Below are 23,064 nucleotides of genomic sequence, written 5' to 3'. Positions count from 1 at the left end.
TGGCTTGTTGCCCTGTTAGTATGATTAGGTACGTTACCTTGATTCCTGTTATTGTGATACGTGTTGTAGTCAACTCTCTCTTATTGTGACACATATCTTCGGAGAAAGTAAGGATAATGAGTTTAGAACTAAATCGTGATATAGACTTATGATAGTACACAAGTGAAATCTTGATTATGATTTACTGTTGATAATGATATCGTGCATGGCATACATTCTCATTCATACGCATATTAAATGTTGAATTATGACTTGGTGTTGATGATGACATATGAGAAAATGGAGCATCTTGGTGATACAAGGCCTAGTTGTGAGACGTACTCGCTATATGTGGAAGTAAAAAGGAACATAGACTCTTATGTTGGTTGAGACGATTTGTATGATTCATTTTATGGTTGAGTTGATCTATGTCTTGATATGACTTGTGGCTTTGTGACTTGTACCTTCATCGTTAGTTTATTTGCATTGATTTATTTATCATGTTTATACTACTAAAAAAATAGCGTTTAGCGACGGACGAAATCCGTCGCTAATCAGCATATATCCGTCGCTAAATAGGATTTGCAACGGATTTGCGACGGAATATTGACCGTTACTATTTTGTTCGTAGCTAACCTCTTAACAACGGAAAAATGGATTCCGTAGCAAGATTAGCGACGTCCCAGCGACGCATGAGATCCGTAGCAAAATGCTAGCGACGGAATATTCCGTCGCTATTTTTATAGTCTATTGCTAATTTCACAATTCATTCCGCTGTGTTAATAAATTAGCGACGGAAATTATGATCGCTAATTTGTCGCAACATATTATGAGTCGTTTATGCCCTGCTTTTGGGGCCAAAAAATTGTTTGTCGTAATCCGTCGCCAACATTTTTTCTTTAGCAATGACCAAAATCTGTCACAAGAATTTTTTTTAATTTATTTTAAATACTCCCTGTTGAAACATATTAAATGTAAATTATTAAAGACCCTTAAAAATAAAATAATATTTATAAAAGGTTCAAAACAGATAGCAAAATCCAAAATGTATAATTAAGTCCAAAACATTCACAACACCAAACATCTATCAACTACTGAAAAGAACCCATCAAGTATTGTTACTACATAATTTTGTCCTTCCCAAAAAAAAAAAAAAAAAAAAAAAAAACCATAAACAACTAATGGGCGGGTAAGTACTACAGTCATCATCTGAAACTAAAAGATCAATCTCGTCGATGTTAGCTATAGTAGTAGCATGCACCATAAGTGTCACAACTGATGGGTTGTTGATAGGAGTATTTGGCTAATGTGACGGTGAAGAAATCAGTCCACGTGCCCGCTTAATAAATACATGAAGCATGTGATCAGTCAGTGTAGGAATCAATTGCATCACTAACTCGTCCAAATTTCCTGTAAAAAGTAGTGAAATTAAAGCAATCAAGAATACCAACCATTCAATTTTAGCAAATAAAAAGAGACATGAATGTCAAATATAATGTCAATAAAGTTACAAAAGTTTGGACTTACATGGACAATTCGGGCATGCTCATCAACAAAAGATTTTGACTTGTGTATGGACGTGCAAAATGTATCTCATTTGGTGTTGGATCTAGACCCTTTTCAAAAGCCTATACCAAAAAAAATATCAGAGATACCTCTATAGCAAGAAATGAATGATTCCAGCAGTTAGGCAAAAGCTAGATAAACTAAAAGGAGATGCAGCTATCTCCTTTTTTGACCATTTATTTCACTAGTCTACAGCAAATATGTGCCAAGCTTACTCTGTCTTTATATTATTTTGTTTACTTAACAGTAGATTACTCAACCTTGACAACCAATTCAGAAAAGAATGATATTTTCTATTATTCTTTGCTGCTGCCAACACCCCCCGCCAAACACATACTTCAGAAGTAGCATCAAAAAGAAAATGTAGCTCTTAGAAAAGCATCAGATTGTTGTGAAGCATACGGTTAAAGAAATATACTAAGTTCTCAAGTTCTAAGACGTCCTCGTCAATCAATACCAATTTTCATTAATCTCCTAATGGCACTACTCTCTATAGGTTCAAGGATATTCTTTCTAAAGACAAAAATACCATTTTTTGTAAGTAAAATAAAAAGTAACGACACAGAGAAAGAGATGCATAAAAATATTTTCACGAGATCGATAGTACCTAGTATTATATTCGTGGAGAACTGCAACAGAAGAGCCCCCCACAACACACAAAGATAGAATAATAGAGAAAAGAGCAGAAAATGGCACTATTTTTCAGAGTAAATAATTATCAAGAGACGTTTTCTAACCAAACAAGATCATTTATGAAAGCTATTCCAACCAAAACATCAATTATCGAGCTTAAGGAAGGTCTCACGACATTTCTATTAAAAAACTGCACCCTATTTATTTTAAGCTTTCAAATTCAAGTCACAACTTTCAGCTCTTAGAGGGTGTTTGGATTGACTTAATTTAAGTGTTTTTTCTGCCAAACTAGCTTTTAAGTACTTTTGTAGTGTTTGGGTAAGATAAAAGTGTTTTAAGCACTTACCTTTAGGCAAAAAAAAAAAATACAAAAATAAGCTAAAACCCAAAAGTTGGGTATCCCAACTTATGGCTTTTAGCTTTTAGCTTATAAGCTACGTTTAAAAGCCAATCCAAACACCCTCTTACTCAAATTTAACTGAAAGAAAAATGCTCTTCAATCAAGGGTAGGCTTACACAAAATAATTATGAGGTCCACATTGCTTATGAAGAGCCTGATAGTTCTTTATGATATGAGATGACTCGTCAGAAGGAAGAAGTCCACCATGCAGTCTATCTTTCTGCACGGTGACTAGCAGATGACTAACATCTTCGGTGGCTGAAAAAGCCAAAAAGAAGTTAAACAAAGAAATAAAAAACTGATTACATATTTTATGGAGGACAAGCAGTCCCAATAGCATGAATCATCTATCATCCTATCAATAAAACAAACATTTTTCTAAGTATTTGATCCACAATCAAATTAGAACATAAACTTGCAAGCAAAATACTCTACGGTTAACCCTGTTTGACTTATGGGATTCTTGCTTTCCAGAACAACAAATTTACTAACATGAGACTGGTTCCCCTGCAACAAACTTGCTCCTTAGCTTTAGCTTTATTCAACTGATTTAATCTTCAAAAGCAATAGAGTCTTTTAACTTTCCTCACACTATTAGGAGTGTAAGTGAAGTCGGATATGTTGAGCCAATCCATGCAGCTAGTGAGCAAAGATAAGCACAATATAAAAATCTCGGATCCTGGGTTAACCTAATTACTGTATATTATTTCAATCTACAGAAGGCACCCAAAGCCATAGCTTTGTATTCATTTTCACCCCCAACACAATGACGTAGGGAGAAACAGAGAATGTATTTGGACTTTCTCTTGTTATTAAAATGAGGTTTACTAGTGGAACGTCAAATGAATCAGCTATACATCAAACTACAATAGGCAATTTGCAACAATTGAGATGACATTGTCACAAGTAATACAGAAATAAGAACCAAAAGCACATACAGAGACCAAATAGTTTGGATTACAAACATTCAATCAACAAAGGTGACTACTCAGCTTATATTCCGCTTCACATACTTCTTTCTAATAACTATTCATTCATTTTAATACCTTGTTTGACTTGTGTAAATTTCTTTTGTTTAGTTCAATTGAAAATCACAGCTAACAAAGAGGCACGAATACTCAAAACCAAGAAAAATCTAACAAGAGAAAAATAGCTCAAATTCAATGTCTTATAAGGATTTCAATTGAAAATCCCAGCAAACCAGCAGCCACAGCACACAAACGCCCAAACCCTTGAAATAATCAAACCCCAATTACCCAATGAATACTGAAAATTACATCTTTCTTTAAGAATATCAACTGAAATCACAGCAAACTATAGCCTCAGCACACAATACCCAAAACCCAGAAATCATGAAACACCTATTACCTTAAACAAACTCAAACATGACCTAGAAAACTCGATGCTAGGATTTTCTGAAAAGAACTAAATTAGTCGAGAACGAGCAAGTAAAAATTTCGAATCTATTAAGGAAATCTTGAAGAAGGTATACAGATGGCTAGCAAAACAATAAACTTCAAAGTCCAATCTGTCACTCCCACCAAAAAAAACTTGAAGAATGTAAAGAGACAACCAAAAATTAGTCAAAAGTCGAATCCACACAGTGAAGAAACAAAAAATGCTCAACAAAGAGATTTACTTTACCCTAAATAGAAAGATTACCCCGGCGAACTGTCGGATATCAATGAGTGTTCATTGGAGAGGCGCCACGAACGACCTATTTCTGCCGCTAGATTTCTGCCCTAGGAACCACCATCGATGGTCGATAGTTTTCATCCAAATCTGAGTGCCGACATTACCAAATAATATCTCATTGGAATAACTTAAATAATAGGCCAAATCCATCGACGTGGTCTTTCACTGAAGACCTAAAGTGGATCCTTTATTCCATTTACACACTTGTGCGGGCCATTCCTATTCCACTTAAAACACTTTTGCTTGACAGTTATCGGACAAAATCAACACCAAAGGGGCGTTTCATTCATTGCACATCCAATCGGCAATTTCAAAAGCCCTAATTTTTAATGGTCAAAACTCACTAATTTACAAATTAGTGAATTTACAATTAAAATGAGTTAAGACAATTTAATTGAGTTGGCACAATTTAAATGAGCTATCACAATTTAATTGGCCACTTAATCCACGTAGGAGACGACTAGTGTTGGTTTTGCTCAGATAACTGCAAAAGTATCTGTGGAATAGAATTACGCATTTCAGAGGTGTGTAAATGGAATAAAGGTCACTTAAAAGGCTTTCGAAAGTTGAAAAAGTGAACGATCACAGGTGTTTGTCGATGGGTTTGGCCTAAATAATACCTACCGACAGAATTGGCGACCGAACTAATTATGTCGCTAAATTAAATATGATTTTATTCCCTTTAAAATATAACGACGAATTTTTCCGTAGCAGCAAAGCTCACAACATTTTGATAAATAACTAGATGGCGTATGCCCGTACTGCATACGGGTCAAACACTTTAGATTATAGTATATCTATGTGTATGCAGTTGTGTTTAGATACGTAAATATATATATATATATATATATATATATATATATATATATATATATTGCTAATAAACATACATAAGTTTATGTTTTTGCGCGCGCGCGCGCGTATATATATACACACACACACACACACACACATATATATATATATATATATATATATATATATATATATATATATTATGCTCAAAACACGATTAATATAACATTTTAGCTTGTGCTCCGTATCTAAAACTTTATTATATTAGTGTTTTTGCTTTATGAATACAAAGTCGGCAAAAATTTATTAATATTTTTTAAAAAAAACTTGTTTAAAAAACTATTTTCTTTTTTTGAGATAAAACAATAACAATATTTAAGCATCGTTGATACTTTAAATTTTAATTCGATTAATTTAAAGGTGTAAAATACTTATTATTTTTTATCAAATTTTGATTTGGATAATTCTAATTCAAATTATTAAATTAATTTTACATGTTTAAAACGAAATAAAGTAGAAATTTGATTTTCAATTTAACCGAAGAAATACTATTTTTTTATTTTTGGTAAATATTTTCGGTTTAGCTCATTTTACTTGTCATGTTGTCTTTTGCATGGTTTTTTAAGGAAACGTCAATTAAAATTATAATTTGACTAATTTACCTTATTCATCATTTGATCTTTATTTGATATTATTTTTTCTTTTACGACATTAATATCTTTTCACATTTATCGCAGTAAGAATAAAAATGAAAAAGTAATTAAATTCTATCTTATTTTAAAATATAAATATTTCAAGTATATTTATTTTAATAAACGTAACAAATAAATGACATGGCGGAATAGCAAATACTGGAGTTCAATATCTAGTTTAGATCTCAGGCTAATATAAAAAAAGAAAGAAATTGTATGGTTTGGCTACTTAACGTTTTGAAGAAAAGCAATAATATGGGATCCATGTTTTTTGTTGTACAATAATTTCATTTGCTCCCACTAATGGGTTGATACGCATGTGGCAAACGAATCCATCATTATTGACTTAATGGGATACTTTAGAAAATACACGAATAATGTTTGATTTTTTAATATGGGGTGCACTTTTTTTTTTGACATTATTAGTTTGCACTATTTTTATGCATATGTGTGTATATATATATATACTATGTTCAAAACACGATTAATACAACATTGTAGTTTGTGCTCCGTATCTAAAACTTTATTATATTAGTGTTTGCTACGAATACAAAGTCTGCAAAAATTTATTAATACTTTTTAAAAGAGAAGACTTGTTTAAAAGGAAACTATTTTCCTCTCTTTGAGATAAAACAATAGCAATATTTAAGCATCAGTCGATACTTTCAATTTTAATTCGATTAATTTAAAGGTGTAAAATACTTATTATTTTTTATCAAATTTTGATTTGGATAATTCTAATTCAAATTGTTAAATTATTTTTACATGTTTAAAACGAAACAAAGTAGAAATTTGATAAACCCGATTAATATAACATTCTAGTTTATGCTCCGTATCTAAAACTTTATTATATTAGTGTTTACTACGAATACAAAGTCGGCAAAAATTTATTAATACTTTTTTTTTTAAAGAGAAGACTTGTTTAAAAGGATACTATTTTCCTCTCTTTGAGATAAAACAATAGCAATATTTAAGCATCAGTTGATGCTTTCAATTTTAATTCGATTAATTTAAAGGTGTAAAATACTTATTATTTTTTATCAAATTTTGATTTGGATAATTCTAATTCAAATTATTAAATTAATTTTACATGTTTAAAACGAAATAAAGTAGAAATTGATTTTCTATTTAAAGGAAGAAATACTATTTTTTAATTTTTAGTAAATATTCTCGGTTTAGCTCATTTTACTTGTCATGTTGTCTTTTGCATGATTTTTTAAGGAAACGTCAATTCGAATTATAATTTGACTAATTTACCTTATTCATTATTTGATCTCCATTTGATTTTTTTTTACGACATTAATCTCTTTTCACATTTATTAGAGTAAGAATAAAAATGAAAAATAATTAAATTCTATCTTATTTTAAAATATAAATATTTTAAGTATATTTATTTTAGTAAACATAAAAAATAAATGACATGGCGGAATAGTAAACACAATGATTAATATCTAGATTAGATCTCAAGGCTAATATAAAAAAAGAAAGAAAATTGTATGGTTTGGCTACTTAACCTTTGAAGAAAAACAACAATATGGTGATCCATGTTTTTTGTCTGCATAATAATTTCATTTGCTCCTACTAATGGGTTGATATGCATGTATGACAATGAATCCATCACTATTGACTTAATGGGATACTTTGAAAATTACATGAATATTGTTTGATCTTTTAATATAGGGTGCACTTTTTTTTTTTGACATTATTAGTTTGTACCTTTATATATATATATATATATATATATATATATATATATATATATATATATATATATATATATATATATATATATACTATGTTCAAAACACGATTAATATAACATTGTAGTTTGTGATCCGTATCCAAAACTTTATTATATTAGTGTTTGCTACGAATACAAAGTTTGCAAAAATTTATTAATACTTTTTAAAAGACATGATTTTTTAAGGAAACGTCAATTAGAATTATAATTTGACTAATTTACCTTATTCATTATTTGATCTCCATTTGATATTATTTTTTCTTTTACGACATTAATCTCTTTTCACATTTATTAGAGTAAGAATAAAAATGAAAAAGTAATTAAATTCTATTTTATTTTAAAATATAAAAAAAGTAATTAAATTCTATCTTATTTTAAAATATAAATATTTTAAGTATATTTATTTTTAGTAAACATAACAAATAAATGACATGGCGAAATATATTTATTTTAGTAAACATAACAAATAAATGACATGGCGAAATAGCAAATACAACAGTTCAATATCTAGTTTAGATCTCAGGCTAATATAAAAAAAGAAAGAAAATTGTATGGTTTGGCTACTTAACCTTTTGAAGAAAAGCAATAATATGGGGTCCACTTTTTTTTTTTTAATTGCTTGGTGTTTAGTATGGGGCCTACCTTTTTTTTTTTTTTTTTTTTTTTAATTTGGAACGACGACGATCCACTGTATAGAAACTGATGTTTCTATATAGTAGTAAAATAACTCCAGAGACGGATTGTTTGTCGCTAGTTCTGTCGCTAATGTATAATTATTTTTGTAGCACGTATTTTGTCCCTAATTCCGTAGCTAACTTTATGGCGCGTAAATTTAGCGCTAATATTTAGCAATGGATCTGTTATCCCGTCGTTAATCCGTCGCTATGATGCTATTTTGTTTTTGCCTTTTTTGGCGACAAAATTGTAGTTTCATAAGCTAATTCGGTTTATTTAGCGACGGAAATCATTTCATCGCTAGAATCCGTCGCTATTCGCTGTTTTTTTTTTAGTGACACTCATACACTCATACATGATGGAAATGGTTCGAAAACGATTCATGAAAGACTTGTGGCATGATGCCTTGAGTTTGACATTGATATTGCTATTGTTCATAGTCCATACATACTAATGAACTGGAATACGTTGAGACATACATTGTGATGTGAAATTAGTGAAGAAGTTAATATAATATTCTTGTTGAACTTGTGATACTATTTGATACATGGTACTTGATAAATTGATCATTGAGAGTGATGTGACAGTGATCATTGAGGGGGTCAGGATGTGACCTATATATGAAAAAAGCACATTTGACAGGGGTGACGATGTGGCCTTAAGTGTGGCTCGGGTCCGAGGAGTGATTCCGAAACGAGTGGATCGGGTTGCACGCCGCAAGGGGTACATGGACACCTGGGTCCCCTGCAAGTCATGGCTATTGAGCAAAGCATATGTGTACAAGAGTGATGAGTAACTGAGGAGTGAGGTACTTGGCCAGTGCATTGCATGCACTTCATCATATTTTGCATTGCACATCATTACATTCTATTCTTCATTAATATATGCTCGTTTAGGTCTGATTTTGGTATGATTTGTTGAATGGCTATTCTGATATAGATATGACCATTGGTTGAGTGAAATTGTGGGTTAGTGATTCTTCCTAGGGTCCGAACTTGGATTTGTGATTATGAGGTGAGATTATTGAGACTTGACAGACTTGTGGTTTAGAAGCTTCATCTTAGGCTGAGACTCAGTTATGGGATGTTCTGTGACTTGGACTTGAGTATTAGGTGCTTATCTGTTTATTCTGTTGATTTTATACTTATATGCGTGAACTAATCTTAGTCGGCCTATGATGCTTACCAGTACATAGTGTTTGTACTGATACTACTTTGCTACACTCTTTTTGAGTGCAGATTGTGTTCCAGAGATTCCATACAGACCACATTTCTAGCTTGAGCTAGTTAGCTTGATCGGATCCGAAGGTGAGCTTCTATCCATGCCATGCCACCTGAAGATCTCTCTTTCTAGATGTCTACTTCCATTCCAGACATTATTTGTTATTATATTTGAGATATACTTCATTCTTTAGACATTGTTGGTTAGAGTCTTTTTACGATGACTTACAGATTTTGGAGGTGTAATAGTTAGACTTCCGCACTTATATTATCTATTAATTATGACTTCTTTTTATTTATTTATTCATTCACTTATCTATTGATTGTTAATTAATGATTAAAGAAGTTGAAATTGGCTAATGATTAATGGGTTAACGGGTAAGGGTTCGCCTACTAGTGATAATAAGGTAGGTGCCCGCACGATCGGTAATTAGGGTCATAACACAACCATGGGTGAAAATGGTCACTAGTGGGCTTGGGTAGGTCCACCAGTCAAAATCTCATTCTCTTCTTCCTTTTCATTTATGTCTATCATAGTATGTATATATATTGTATAAACAGCTGAATGGTATATTGGAACCCTATAGGAGTTAGAACTAAGAAAAAAAACATGTAGTATATTTAGGAAGACGCCCCAAAGAAAATAATTTTCAAACTCACTTAATCTTTAACACAAGCATGAAACCGGTATACCTGAATTTACTACAAAACGGTCTAGGTACAAATTGTTTGCATAATTTAAACAGTCTTTAAGTGAAATTTTCTCTAGAAAATATTGAAATAAATCTTTTGGGCCTGCCGCCCCTTTAGAGAAAACTGGAAATAAAACGGACAAGAGAAAATATAAATTTAATTTTGGGCCTAAGCCCGTGTAAAGCCTTTTTTTTTTCTTAAAAACCAAACAGACTATTTTCCTTTAAATTTGGACAGAATTCTGGGCTTGAATAACTGGATATATCTTGTAACTTAGACTATTTTGTGCAAACTTGGAGAAAGTTCAGATTTACCTTCAACTTAAATGAACCCTTTCTTTATATAAAACTAAAGTTGGACTTTATTTTGTTCAAAAAGAACTTGGAATATTTCTTGGGCCTAAAGCCCAAAACTTGAGGGACAAAAATAAGAGGAATTATACTTGGACCACTTTGAGATAAGATGGCTTTGGTAGGAATACAAGTTGACTTATTGAGCTTCAATTGAATAAAATGGGTTTAGTAAAAACCTTCAAATTCCTATATATATATATACTTATAAAAAAGGAGATATACTCCATATTTTCTTATATATGATAAAACCTACTAAACTCATCTTATCAGGACCAAAATAGTAGTGACTCTACTTGGGAGAAATCCTAAGTGTGTCTTGGTCCGGCAATAAAGTTGGTTGAACACTTATACGAATTTTTTGAAACCAAAACCCCTTCTTTGGAGGGGACTTTTTTCTGCCAAAATTTTGAATTTATGACTAGCATGACAGTTTAGCAATGAAGTAAACATTTTAGCAAATAATCACTATAAATCACACATTGAAGCTCGTAGGTCAACCGTATTCTACGGATCCTTAATACTAGGGTGCTTAAAATCTTCCCAGGGGATCACCAGAACACTTACCTCGAACTCTGGTACAAAAAGATTTTTTTTTCTCTTGTTGAATAAACCCTTTTACCCAGTTTTCCTAATTTTTCTTAATAAATTAGGTGGCGACTCTAAAACACTAAAATCCAATTAGAGCACCAACAACCTCGTAGTAGCTTTTATGCACCCGCGTAAAAGTGAACCGTAACAGATGGCGACTCTGCTCGGGATTTTTCTAGGTTCTAACCATAAGGGTTTCAATATAATGTGATATTAATTGTGAATATTCACTTATTTGTTTACTTTCTTGCAATTTATATGCTGTCATACATTTATATCACAAATTCCGCTACTCCTGGCAAAATGCATGGTTTCAAGGGGGACACGCGGGCTTGTGGTCTAGCCTTCACTAAAAAACCCGAAACACCTCTTCTTTGGAACACGTTGAACGCGGAGTTGGTGTGCGGTCACCCAACAGCCGACAACGGTTCACCCCGAGTAGTCCGCTCGGGTCCAAGATCACTTCAAAAAACCACTCTTGCATATGTCTAGGGTAGAGCTAAAACAAATCCAAAAGAGAACTAGAATGGTTTGGATATTTGAGACGTATCTAAACCCGATAAGGAGATTACCCAGTGTCAAAGACGGTCTACGACCCGAAAAATACCGCATCTCATTTATGTGCTTAATGGAAACATGTAATATACTTATGTGCTGAACCATTGCTTATGGGGGGGGGGGGGGTGGATGTTAACTTTGTTCTTATTTTGTAGATGTCGATAGATTTACAATTTGACATGGTCATTAACACACCAGATTTATTGCACATGTGGTGGAATAGGTTGAGTCAAGAGGAAAAAGGGAAATTTCTTGCCATGTAGGGAACCTAACCTCGATAATGACTATGAAGGGTTGTAGACAGTGTTGACACCTAATTTTTGACCTCCCGTAATTTTTTTTAAGTACTTGGAGTCCTTGGACAATAAGTAAAATCAGCTGTGCACCCTAAAAAGTCTAGATGATTTTTATGAAAATTATTTGGGATAATATTTCACCCCTTTAAATTGATAAAGAGAATTTTTAGGATATGTTAAATTTTGTGGAAATTAATTGAGGTTTTATGACATTTAGGGGATGTTTTTGGAATTAATCAAGGGCGAAAACCATTTTGAATAATTATTTACTTAATTGATTAAATCAAGGAAAATTAGAGTAATGGGCGATTTATTCTATTTATTGTCCAAGGTAATTCAAATAATTAAAAGAATTGACCATTTTACCCCTCAAACCTTGATTCTGTGTGTTTGTGTAGTTGTTTAATTGATAAATTATCTGGTTAATTAATTTGGTAAATTATTAGGACCATTATCTGCAAAATGATTTTTTAACAAGTCATGTTTTAAAATTGATTAAGTCTTAATAGGCTAATGATTGGGTTTTTATTTTTTATTATTTATCCCCAACCCAAAATACATATATATATATATATATATACACACCATGTATATACAAATATACATCATGTATATATATATATATATATATATATATATATATATATATGTATGTATACTTACACAATGGCCCATTGTTTTTTTTTTTTAGAAAAGGGGACCGAGCCCCGTCCCAATCGCCCAGGCCTGGCCCAAGGCGGAGTAAATAATACTCCCTGCCTCATATCAAACGACCCCTAAGGGGTCATTCCCTTTCTCTCAAGGATGAGACTTATGTCATAACTTGATACGAAGAATGTAGACCCATCTAGGATGAGGTTGGGAAGCCAACGGAGCCTGAATAGTCTGTATTGATTGAACCTGATCTTGCCATCACTTGAATTAGTTTAACATGCCCTGTTTTTTTCTAAGAAATGGCTTTGACTTAGTATAAATGGATAGGTCTATTTGGTGCATGTGCATTTGGAACCCTTTTATATTAAGTCCTAGGCTAGGTAACCTTGAAAGATACAACCTCCATATGATCATGGAGAAGGCTGGAAATGAACCAAAGCCACATTACCTAAGAAAGACCTTTTAAGGGGGCCTTAGGGAAAGGAGAAGAAGAAAGCCAGGCCCAGCCTGGTTCATAACATTCTCCTTCAGATAAGAGGTTCCATGGCACTTCTGTGGTTTGTGGGGCTGATGTTCATTGCCAAGAATTCTGGAAACAACCTAGATTCTGCCCCCCTAGGCTTCACTACAAAAAAAGGGCCTAATTGCGGGGGTTATTTTTAAGGTTTGCGGCGGTTTGAAACCCCCGCAATGTGTTGTTGTGTCGGTTCCCAAAACCCCCACAATAACAGTTGTCGCAATCAATTAGCGGCGGTTTTTTGTTGACCGCCACAACTAAGTAGCGGCGGTTATTTTACGGCAGTTGACCCCCGTAATTCTAAAATTTAATCTTTTAGAAATAATTCTTAATTACGAATTGCGGCGGTTTAGAACCTCCGCAATATAATTTTTACTTTTTTTTTTTTTCCAAATTAGCTTATATTTAAAGGTCCTGGCAGTCACATAACCCCCTGCATTTCATTGAATTTTTTAATTTATATATTATTGATCACAAAATCACTAATTAAGCTGTAAATCATAATCAAAGCAAAAAAAATATTTTACAACTTTAAGAGATATCGATAACATAGCGTCAAATCACAAAATGTTATCATAAAGTACCATAAGTTTGGTAAACTAAAAATTTAAGTAGCATCATCAGACTCAAAAACTAAATTTAAACACAATACATTCACTCCAACATTCTAACATCCATTCCTACCACACAATACAATGAAATCAACGGTTGTCACTAGGATTACTATCACCGCATGATCTTCTTGCGTCCATGGGCGAAAGGGATCCACTAGCCGCATCACTTGGCTGCATAATGAAAAACATAGAAACAGAGTGTTAGCTACTAGAATTAAATTTAATTAGCTGATCAAAATCCATATGATTAAATTCTGAAACTCTAATCCACTAATTCATCTAAATCTCACTAGATCCTTAGTTCGAAGTAGAAACTCTAATCCACTAATTCATCTAAATCTCACTAGATCCTCAGTTCGAACTTCGAACTAAGGAGAACATCTAGCTTTGTTCAAAGCGCACAATTAACCACACAGAAAACCAAAAAATAGCGATAACAAACTCAATGCAACTAAAATAATACAGCTACACAAAATCGTACATAATTTGAAAGTGCATAAAAACACAAAAATAGAGTAGGATTGAACAAATAGCTTATCACGTTCTAAAACTTCAGCTCTAAATACAACTAGATCCAAACCTAGCTTTGTATAAAGCGCACTATAAAGAAGCAAACCAAAACATAGAGATAACGAACTCAATGCAAATCAAATAATACTACAACACCAAAATTGTACAAAAATTGAAGCTGCATAAGAAAATGAATAAAAAAATATCAATTTAAACATAGACATAAGATAGATGTGGAAATGGAATTTCCACCCAAAGTAAGTATTCCAGTTGCTAGGGGTTTGTTGACCATAGCAACACAGACCACCAAAATATTTAGAATCTTCTTTTTTTCCCTTTGGTTGGGTAAAAAGTAACTTTATTGAAATACCAGCAAAAGTAATTGCTGGAGAAGTTACGCCCAACAGAGAGCCAGTACAAATTATCTAATGCACTGAGAACATCAACAGTGGCCATGCAATCATTTACCGCCTAAACTTAGAATCTTTATGACCGGTTCTAGTATCCACAAGTTTAAAGACTCTCGCGCAACTAATTTGTTATCCAAATGCAAAACATACATTCTCGCAAGAAATTTCGTTACTGCTGGCATCCACTTCTGATTGAGTCTCACAAAACTCTCCATAAAATATAGTTGGCATACCTATCCAACCAAATATGCAAGATACATGTGCTGATTTTCTAATTTTATTGTGAGTTGTTTATTGACAAATAGTAACTGTGCCTATGTGAATAGCAATGCCGGTCTCAAAAGGAGGAGGGACGCGGAGGGTTAACAGCCAGCATAAATATCCAAGTCATGGTGAATCCTCTGAGGATACAGAGACCATACTAGCTTCCTCATTCTTCACTTCAAGTACCTTATCATCATTCTTAGTGGTAATTAGCTAGTGTTCACTAGTAATCCAACTATTTTACCTCCTTGTTGTATAACTCTTCTGCATCTTAACTACTAGGCTACCAGAAGGTAAGTCTTCTGCATCTTAACTACTAGGCTACCAAGAGGTAAGTGTAGTAAAGCCTGAAAACTCTATCAAACAACAAAAGGCCAAATCATGTCCAAGTTTGATTAGGAAATGCAACTGCTCATACAGTAGAAAATAAAACATGGTAGAAAATTAAGCATCAATCACATTCAAAAGTAACTAAACCTCTTTTTCATCTCACATAATAGCTACAATCAGTTTCATATATATACTACTCCCTCCGTCCAAATTTATACGACACTCTTTCCTTTTTAGTCAGTTCCAAAAAAATAAAGTTTTAAACTTCCTATCCAACTGCTCATACAGTAGAAAATAAAACATAGTAGAAAATTAAGCATCAATCACATTAAAAAATAACTAAACCTCTTTTTCATCTCACACACTAGCTGCAATCAGTTTCATATAAATACTACTCCCTCTGTCCAAATTTATACGACACTCTTTCCTTTTTAATCAGTCCCAAAAAATAAAATTTTGAACTTCCTAAAAAACACTTCTAGTCCCTGGATAATTACAAGAAATGTCTACACAAAGTTGTCAAAAAAATTGCTAACATCTAACTTCTAGTGAGTGATCTCAGGACTAGGAACACTTATCTGTTATCTTAATACACAACAAACCAGAATGTACTACTCTGTTTTTACTCTTTGTTTGCTTGTTTCTTATCCAGCTTCAATTTATTTCTTTAGGCATTGAGGATTGTACACAGTTGAAGCTTTAGGTATATCCCAACAGTGGATAGGAAAGGAACATCATATTACAATTGGATCATCTGAATGCCGATACTATTTTCCCGGACACAAAATAAACCAGCATACAGTAACAACAACAACAGTCTCGTCATTTTTCAAAGAGAAATCAAATCCAAAAAATTTCAGAATTCTTTTCAGACCAATTAAATGAAAAAGAAATGAAGAACTTTACTTACTGTTGTAGGAGAAACCACCGAAGGAGAAGCAAAGAACCTCGTAAACTGTTCTGGTATCGTCCCTTCTTTCATTATCATATATGCCTTGAAAGCATTCATCATTTTTTCTTGAGCATTCATCATTTGCTTATGGTTCTGTTGACATTGGGACGAACACGAACCTTCACTGCTTGAAGTACTTGTACCACCAAAACGAGGTCTTACTTGTTTAAAAACTTTACTGGGGACAGGTCCTAATCCCAAGCACCTCACCCTTCCTGGACTTGTTTAAAAACGATGCCTCATCATTCTAAATTTATGATTTCTTCCCAAAAACCGACGATGGCCAATAAAACACCACTTTCTACTATGACGAAGTCGACAAGGTTCGTGTCAAAATTACAAGAGGGGCATGCAAGACCAAAGATGTGTGTTCCAACCAGATAAGATATCAAGTCCGTGGAAAATCGCTAATCGTCCACATAAGAGCTGCTCGTATTCTAAACATTTCATCCTTTGATGAATCAAAAGTGTCCACCTTCACTCCACAACTCATTTAACTCCTTAATAAGGGGTTGTAGGTATACATCTATGTTATTCCCCGCCGTACGTGGACCCGGAATGATCATTGAGAGGATGAAATTTGGTTGCTTCATGCACAAGGAGGAAGGTTATATGGAACCAAAACCACGGTGCCAAATGCTATAATTAGTACTCATTGTCCCAAAAGGATTGAAACCATCACTAGCTAGGCCTAGTCGAACATTTCGAGGATCGAAGCAAATTCAGAAAAGTTGTATCAAACCTCTTCCATGCCTCACCATCTCTAGGATGTCTTATGGTTCCATCTTTGTTACCATCCTCCGCATGCCACCATATGCTCGCAATCTTAGAGCACATGAACAATCTTTGTAGTCTTGGTTTTAATGGAAAGTAGCGCAAGATTTTTGCAGGCTTCTTCCTTTTCTTCTTTTGTTTCTTACTTGTAGTAGGTGCATGATCTTTATTGCTCTCCTTCTCGGGCTTCCATCTAGAAGCGTGACAATACTTGCATGTTTCTGCATTAACGTCATCTTCCCAGTACAACATGCAATCATTTGGACAAGCATCTATCTTGATATAATCAAGACACAACTTCTTGATGGTTTTCTTGGCCTCATAAAAAGAATCAGGAATCTTTGCAAATTTAAATGCATCTCTGAGTAGATCTAGTATCATAGTCATTCCCTTTTCGCTTAACCCAGACAAACACTTTATGTGATAAAGCTTTAATAAAAATTCCAACTTTGAGTACTTCGACCCTTCATACAATTCTTGGCGTCCATCACTAAGCAACTCAAAAAAATCTTTATTATTTGAAGCAGGCATATCATGTAACATTTCTTCTTCTCCCACCACTTGTGACGGACCTATGTCAACATCCTCATGCCTTGAGCCCCCGAATGCTTCATTAATCAACAATTCTACAGGATTTTCAATGGGTGGTTCATCTTGAGCAACCTCTCTGTTTCTAGAATTATGCAATACATTCGTTTCCCCGTGCATAAACCAAGTGACATAATTTTGAGGAAACGGCTTGTCAATCAAATGATTAAACACTATTTTTCTGGTCTGCCACTTTCGAGAACCACATATAGGACATGGACATTTTATTTTATCTCTTATAGCTCCATTGTTAAATGCAAAATTCGAAATCGATCCAAACCAATCACACTCTACGTGTGTTCCTTGGCATTCCAATCCAAGATTTATCCATTAAAAAAATTAAATTAGTGTGCAATAATATAACCTATAAGAATTCATGAGAAAGAAAATGAGTTGTCTATTAGCATAAGTGAACATAATAGAAAAATAAAAATAATAATGAATTGTAACAGAGAACATACGTAACCAAATAATGATTTCTACACAACTTGAAGGTGCAAAGAATGATGACTTGAGAAATAATGGCTCTGTAGACTAATATATGACTAAGACGTTTGTTGTATGCATTTTAAAGTCCATGCTAATAATACTTTGATCTACCATAACTCTCCTAAAAAGTTCAATAATTCAATTTTCTTACTGACCGGGCTTATTAAATCCGGTTCTTTTGTAGTGCTTTAGTTTTTTAACTATGTGAATCACTTGATTCTCTATGCAGAAGGAGAAGAAGCTGAAAGATGTACAAAGAAGTGGCAACTGCATAGTGAAAAAGTTCCAAAAACAGCAACAAGGTCAATTGAGTCATTCAATATTCGCGTCGCTTGTGGAACTAAAATTGATCTCAAGAGTACTAAGTTTACCAAGATTAAGGAGGGATTATTTACTCTGGTGCCAGAAGAAAATAAGCAACATCAATGTTGCAGGCAGGAAAGTTAGCATGGAGCAATCTTTTTCCCTTTTTCCATGCCAATATTGATCATATTTATGAGATATACGTGGGAATAATATGCCACTTTTCATCATCTATAACAGGAAGTAGAACAATCACATACAAGTTGAAATGCATTTTATGTTTTTATCAAACAAAACTACAACATGAAAATAGAGTTACTTAATTCTACTTCGAGTACGTTTAAATCAGAATTAACAAAACTAAGTAAATCACAGATTAATCCTTTAAACTTCGGAAAAAAACAAAAAAATCGTCATAACAATTAACACAAACTCTGTTATCATTATTCACAATCACATCAAATTTATGAATTACAATTCTCAAGCAGAATAAACAGCTGATTACTCAAGTGATGTTGCAAAACAAAGAAAATGAGAGAATTACATGAATTCAGTATTTATCGAATCACTGCTCTTTCAGATATTTTTTGTGATTTTAGCAATTTCACTGACCATATGTTTAGTTTTTATTTGTAAATGAAAGTCTTCTAGGACTATAGTTCTAGGTTATGTTAGTACCCAAAAAAAAAAACCCTTATGCCCTTTGCTTTCCGTTGAAAAAAGTACCTAGAGGAGGAGAAACTTTAGCCTAAAAGATCAATGTTTTCTCACAGCTTTTGAATAGATTTATAAAGAGGAACAATGAATAACAACTTATTCTGCCAGTTTTATCAGAATGTATTTTTGCAAGTTTTTAACACAATCTAGCTCTATCATCAAGCTACAAAGCTAGCATCTGGAGTATTTTGAAAATCTATCCAAATTTCCAGATTCAACATAATTCTCAAATAAATCTAGAAAAAAACAAAGAAAACCCAAATCCAACATATAGTAACCAAAAAACCATCGAAAACAGAATTACTCCAGGGAAGATGAAAATACACAAAATTAGGGAAGATGAAAATACACAAAATTAGGGAAGATGAAAAACCCATTTGTAGAGATAACTGTAATCGAAGAGATACCTGTCGATTTCGATGCCTTTGACACAAAATATTCAATTCTGAGAAAATTAAATGAGGGAAACGAAGAAAATGAGGGCAAAGTTCACACAAAATATTCAATTCTGAGAAAATTAAAGTACAAGGAAGCCTGAAGTTTGAGAAAATTAAAGTACCTTGAGGGGTGGGGGAAAATAGTGAAAGGAGCGTTGAGGGTTTTGTTTGAGGGTTATGTTCTTTAATTTCAGAGAAAAGGAGCCAAATGAAAGAAAAAAGTGTGGGAAAAATTCGCGCTAGTTTTTTTTTCCCAGATGGTGGAGGTTTTAAACCCCCGCTAGTTTCTTTTATTAATGTCGGTTATGTAAACCCCCGTTATTTAATGAAATTTGCGGGGGTTAGAGTTGACCCCCGCTATTAAACCCCCGCAATTAGGCCCTTTTTTTGTAGTGCTTAGTGAAACCCCCCTCCCCAGCTTAGAGTTAGCATTGACCTAGTAAGGTCGATTTTAGCTTTGACCCAAATGAAGAATAATTGTGCACATGAGTTTAAAATAGAGAAAAAGATGGAAGGTTAGGCAGAAGTGCATTTTCGCTTGCTCATTTTCCTTTATCTGGTTTTGTTTACTTGTCCTTGAGAGTACATTAGTTGCCCACCTTCCCTGCCATGGCCATATCCTTGTTTGGTTCTATATGCTCTTCTCATTGGTAAGAGGCAAAGATGCTCTAGTTCACTTCATGGTGGTATGTTTGGTACTGATTTGCCCCTTTGAGTGTCACAGCTTGTGTGCCCTTTTCATGATTGTGTGACTTTCATTTATCTTCCCAAATCCTTCCATATTTGATATTACAACTGTGTTATTTTTATCTATGACTATGTTGTTTTGCCTTGTCCCATTTATAAATTTATAGGCTGCAGTTGTGTCACCCTATGTCGGTGGGCTTCGTTTTATTTTTTATTTTTATTTCTTTGATTCATTTAGTTTGTTTTTGGCCTCTCTCATAAGTGTGTGCATGGTCATATTTTGCTACTGCAAGTCCATGAATTTATATGCTTTGTTTTCTTAAATTACATTGTATAGTGGATCTAGGCAGTTGTGCAGTGTCTTATTCTGGGATCTGCTCCTGTTTTTTTGTGGCTGAGTTGGTATGGGATAAGGTAATTTGGGGTGAGGTCTAGTCTTAGCCTTCCCCGGTGACCAGCCATGCCTGGGGTTCGTGAAACCCCTTGAAACTTGTGTGGCATCAAAAATACGGGGGCAACGACTTACCCTCCCTCCTCATTGCCAAGGACCAGCCAACAGGCCTGGTGATATTCACACATAAGCCTTGGCACAGCTGCCTTGCTTCCTCGACCTGTAGAATCTGTGATGTTATAAATGTATATGTTTGATGTATATGGCTTCTTTTCTTTTTCTTTTTCTTAGTATAATCGTGATAGTTGAGTCTGTTTTTGACAAATATGTATATGTTTGATTTGTATTGCTTTTTTTTTTTTTTTTTTTTTTTTTTTTTTTTTTTAGTATAGTCGTGATAAGTTCAAAAATTATAAACTAACTGGTTTCCCCTTTTCTTCCCTCCCTTACCACATGGCCACTTGGGTCGGGTCAGCCTGAGGCCCAATAAGAAAAATTTTTTCCTCGAAAATATTGAGTCCGGAAAGACGAAGTAAAAAGCTTGGCGTGCAGAAGGCCCAACCATGGGTGAAAATGGCCGGCTAGGGGCTTAGTACGCCCCTAGTCTTTACATCATTTGCTCATTGCCTCTCCTTCGTTTGTTTTGAGTTTTTTTTTTTAATTTTTTTTATGTATTTGTAAAACTTGTGCAAACTCATGTCATAGTGGAATCCTTATTGTGCGAACTAGTAGTCTTAGGACAACGGTACTTATTCCATCTAGATTGACTCTAAGTCCCCAAACAACTCCTTTCAAAAACCCGGATTTAGCGTAACGATTTTTGATTACTTAAAAGAGGGCTAATTAAACTATTTGATACGGTTATAAATTTTAAGCAGAAACGGAAAAAGTATTTCAAAAAGTCATGAGTATTGCAAGTGTGTTAAGAAAAATGGATGGATTTTCAAAGCCAAAATCAAGTTTCATTTTCTAAAACTAACGATAAATAAGTGCTTTCACAACAAACTTGGCAAAACTTGGGGCTAAATCCCATTGATTTTTAGCAAAAAATGGACAAGGTGTCACGACCCTAATTACCGATCGTGCGGGCACCTACCTTATTATCACTAGTAGGCGAACCCTTACTCGTTAACCCATTAATCATTAGCCAATTTTAACTTCTTTAATCATTTATGCTTAAACAATCAATGATCATGTGAATGAATAAATAAATAAAATAATTCATAACTAATAGATAATATAAGTGCGGAAGTCTTAACTTACATCCCCAAGATCTGAAAGTTATCGTACAAGGACTCTAACTAACAATGTCTAAAGAATGAAATGTATCTCAAATATAATAGATAATGTCTGAAATGAAAGTAGACATCTGGAAAGAGAGATCTTCAGGTGGCATGGATGGATAGAAGCTCACCCTCGGATCTGATCGAGCAAACTAGCTTCAAGCTAGAAATGTAATCTGGATGAAATCTCTGGAACACAATCTGCACTCAAAAAAGGATACAACAAGGTAGTATCAGTACAAACACTATGTACCAGTAAGCATCATAGGCCGACTAAGATTAGTTCACGCATATAAATATAAAATGAATAAGATAAACAGATAGGCACTTAATACTCAAATCCGAGTTACAGAATATCTCATAACAGAGTTACAACCTAAGATGAAGCTTCTAAACCACAAGTCTGTCTAGTCTCAATAATCTCACCTGATAAGCACAAGCCCAAGTTCCTTCCGTAAATAGAGTCACTAATCCACAATTTAACTCAGTCAATGATCATATCAATACTACAACAGCCGTTTCAGCAAACACACCAAAATCAGAACTAAACGAGCCATATAATAATGCAAGAATAAAATATAATGATGTGCAAAGCAAAATATGATGATGTGCAATGCAATGCCCTGGCCAATTACACACTGTACACACATGCTACTGATGTCATAGCTCAGTAGTCATGACCTGCAATGGACCCATGGTGTCCATGTACCACTCGTTCCGGAACACTCCTCGGACCCAAGCCATAAATCTTCCTCCCTGGAAAGAACCTCGGTCAAGGATCCACATCATGTATCACTCGTTCCGGAACATTCCTCGGACTCGAGTTATTTATTGCCCTCCGCCCGAAATTTACCTCGAACTCGAGCTTATACACCCTCAATTCCGGAAAGAGTCTCAGACCCGGAGCCACTCGATTATACAAGAAACACTGTTACATCCCTCTTAATGAGCAATTATCAAATAGTATATTATTTTCATCGAGAAGATCATATTAGCATCTCACCACAATTATCATCAATTTGTATCACAAGTTCATTAAGAAGATTATATTAACTTCTGCACAATTTCACATCACAATGTATGTCTCAATGTATTTCAGTTCATTAGTATGTATGGACTATGAACAACCAGCAATATCAATGTCAAACACAAGGCATCATGCCATAAGTCTTCCAACCCATTTCCATCATGCATAAGTGTATGAATGCATAAATGAGTGTAAACGTGGTAAATCAATACAAGCCAATAAAGCAACAGTGA

The 23,064-nt window shown here is 33.8% G+C and overlaps 2 long non-coding RNA genes across 3 annotated transcripts; both read right to left on the bottom strand.

Moving 5' to 3' along the window:
- Positions 1 to 971: 971 nt before the first annotated feature.
- On the bottom strand, positions 972 to 4,405 carry LOC132037896 (uncharacterized). 2 transcript variants are annotated; one of them, XR_009410086.1, is made up of 4 exons: positions 4,223 to 4,405; positions 2,695 to 2,836; positions 1,507 to 1,607; positions 972 to 1,389 (listed from the first exon to the last, which is right to left on the bottom strand). It is a non-coding gene; the product is annotated as an uncharacterized LOC132037896 (long non-coding RNA). The 2 variants fall into 2 exon arrangements; XR_009410085.1 differs by having other exon boundaries at positions 4,241 to 4,405.
- Positions 4,406 to 13,623: 9,218 nt separating this feature from the next.
- LOC132036835 (uncharacterized) lies at positions 13,624 to 16,345 on the bottom strand. Its single transcript, XR_009409688.1, has 2 exons — positions 16,094 to 16,345; positions 13,624 to 13,840 (listed from the first exon to the last, which is right to left on the bottom strand). It is a non-coding gene; the product is annotated as an uncharacterized LOC132036835 (long non-coding RNA).
- Between the last annotated feature and the right edge of the window lie 6,719 nt (positions 16,346 to 23,064).

This window comes from Lycium ferocissimum, chromosome 11 (assembly GCF_029784015.1).
Source record: "Lycium ferocissimum isolate CSIRO_LF1 chromosome 11, AGI_CSIRO_Lferr_CH_V1, whole genome shotgun sequence".
In the NCBI taxonomy this organism is placed as follows: domain Eukaryota; kingdom Viridiplantae; phylum Streptophyta; class Magnoliopsida; order Solanales; family Solanaceae; genus Lycium; species Lycium ferocissimum.
Note: the sequence above shows the minus strand (reverse complement) of the source record. Positions and strands in the feature narration are given on the sequence as shown.